The sequence below is a fragment of the Bison bison genome, unplaced genomic scaffold (assembly GCF_000754665.1).
Source record: "Bison bison bison isolate TAMUID 2011002044 unplaced genomic scaffold, Bison_UMD1.0 scf7180017864500, whole genome shotgun sequence".
Lineage (NCBI taxonomy): Eukaryota > Metazoa > Chordata > Mammalia > Artiodactyla > Bovidae > Bison > Bison bison.
The window spans coordinates 122,221-124,670 of record NW_011495059.1 but is presented as its reverse complement, the minus strand read 5'-3'; positions in this window follow the sequence as shown (position 1 = coordinate 124,670).

Sequence of the window (2,450 nt, the reverse complement as noted above, 5' to 3'; positions counted from 1 at the left end):
TAGGTCATACCTGAATGGTCTAGTGGTTTTCCCTACTTTCTTCAATTTAAGTCTGAATTTGGCAACAAGCAGTTCATGATCTGGGCCACAGTCAGCTCCCAGTCTTGTTCTTGTTGACTTCTTGTACTTGTTGACTTGTTGTACTTCTTGTACAGCTTCTCCATCTTTGGATGCAAAGAATATAATCAATCTGATTTCATTATTGACCATCTGGTGATGTCCATGTGTAGAGTTTTCTCTTTTTCTGTTGGAAGAGAGTGTTTTCTATGACCAGTGCATTTTCTTGGTAAAACTCTATTAGTCTTTGCCCTGCTTCATTCCATATTCCCAGGCCAAATTTGCCTGTTACTCCAGGTGTTCCTTGACTTTCTACTTTTGCATTCCAGTCCCCTATAATAAAAAGACATCTTTTGGGGTGTTAGTTCTAAAGGTCTTGTAGGTCTTCATAGAACCATTCAACTTCAGCTTCTTCAATGTTACTGGTTGGAGCATAGACTTAGATTACTGTGATATTGAATAGTTTGCCTTGGAAATGAACAGATATCATTCTTCCTGGGAGCCAGCGAGAGGCACTCCATTCATGGCAAAGGTCATGAGGAAGGAGGCTTGGCATATGCAAAGGTGGGATTGAGCCTCAGGAGTCCCCCTGGATATTCTCGAGCATCTACCCCCAAAAAACCAGTCTGCCTACTTTATTGCTTTGTGCTCTCACCTCTGACTTTACTGGGGGCTGTCCCCCACCACCATCTTGCTCTCTCTGACAAAGACTTAACTTACAGCTCCAATTAACAAAGTTCCTGGGCATTAGGAGTGTTTAAATCCAAACCCCTCTGATGGCTCTCTAACTCGCCTGACAAGTTTACCCGGACTCCTACAGCTATGCATAGGATTGTTTACAGTCTCTCAGCTGTGAGAGGCACGGGAAGCTTAAGATATTCAAATAGCTGATAGCCTCTCAGAGAGTTAGAAACTGTCAGAATAAAACTAGTAAAAGATTTCATTGATGAGCCAATGCTGGCTGCCAAGTTTCCACATCCCCTGTATTGTATCCTTGGATGTGTATTAATTAATATAGTTGATATGTAGAAAAAATAAGTAGTGGCCTTGGGTGTTAGCAACTTTAGACCCTTAAGGTAATAAATTCTTTCCTTTGTTGTAAACCCACTACACCTTTGCCCTATAGGAATGCAACTTTATCTAACATCTTCAGAGGATGGCACCAAACCTTAAAATAATGACTCTTAGAGAAAATAAGTCTTACGGTTGGCAAACCTTTGTCAAGAGTCATAAAATGTTAATAGGCCTTCTGGCCAGAAGATGATATAAATCACCTAAACCATTTGATATGATAAATTTGCAGGAAAGAAACCCTGGTTTTTTATAAGAATCAAAGACTGCTGACTTTGTATGATTTCACATCCTCTATTATCCTCTATGTGTAACTCAGGGTATAAAAGCCCCTGTTGAAAATAAAGCTACGGGCCTTGCTCACCAAAGCTTGGTCTCCCCATGTCATTTTCTTTTTACATTTCGGCTGAAGTTTCTATCTGGAGTGCGGAGGTCCTCTGTGAGCATTTATTTGCCTGGGCTTCTAAGACCCACTCGAGAAGGTGACTAAGGTGGGGCACCTTCCGCTATTCGAGATTGCGCCTGCGGCATCCGTGGTCAGAGCTAACCTGGTGTCACAGTATATTGATTTTCCACGTAAACCAAGCTACTCAGCCTCTTTTCTCCACTGAATTTTCCTACTGAGCTATCCTCATTCTATTACTGTTTATATCTCTATTTAATGTTTAAATAAATTGCCAACGCCGTCTCTCCTTCTAATACCCTGGATCAGCTGGGGCTGGTCCTCGGTACATTCTGTCGTTTTTGACATTGCATCCAAGTACTGCATTTTGGACTCTTTTGTTGACCACTATGGCTACTCCATTTCTTCTAAGGTATTCCTGTCCTCAGTAGTAGATATAATGGTCACCTGAGTTAAATTCACCATTTCTAGTCCATTTTAATTCGCTGATTCCTAGAGTGTCAACATTCACTCTTACTATCTCCTGTTTGACCACTTCCAATTTGCCTTGATTCATGGACCTAACATTCCAGGTTCCTATGCAATATTGCTTTTTACAGCATTGGACCTTGCTTCTATCACCAGTCACATTCACAACTGGGTATTCTTTTTGCTTTGGCTCTATCCCTTCATTCTTTCTGGAGTTATTTCTCCACCGTTCTCCAGTAGCATTTTGGGCACCTACTGACCTGGGGATTTCCTCTTTCAGTAACCTATCATTTTGCCTTTTCATACTGTTCATGGGGTACTCAAGGCAAGAATACTGAAGTGGTTTGTCATTCTCTTCTCCAGTGGATCACATTCTGTCATCTTTAGAGGTATGAGCTATTTCAGCTTGTAAATGACAGTGGAATGAGGTAGAGAAAGCCCCCCCCCCCCC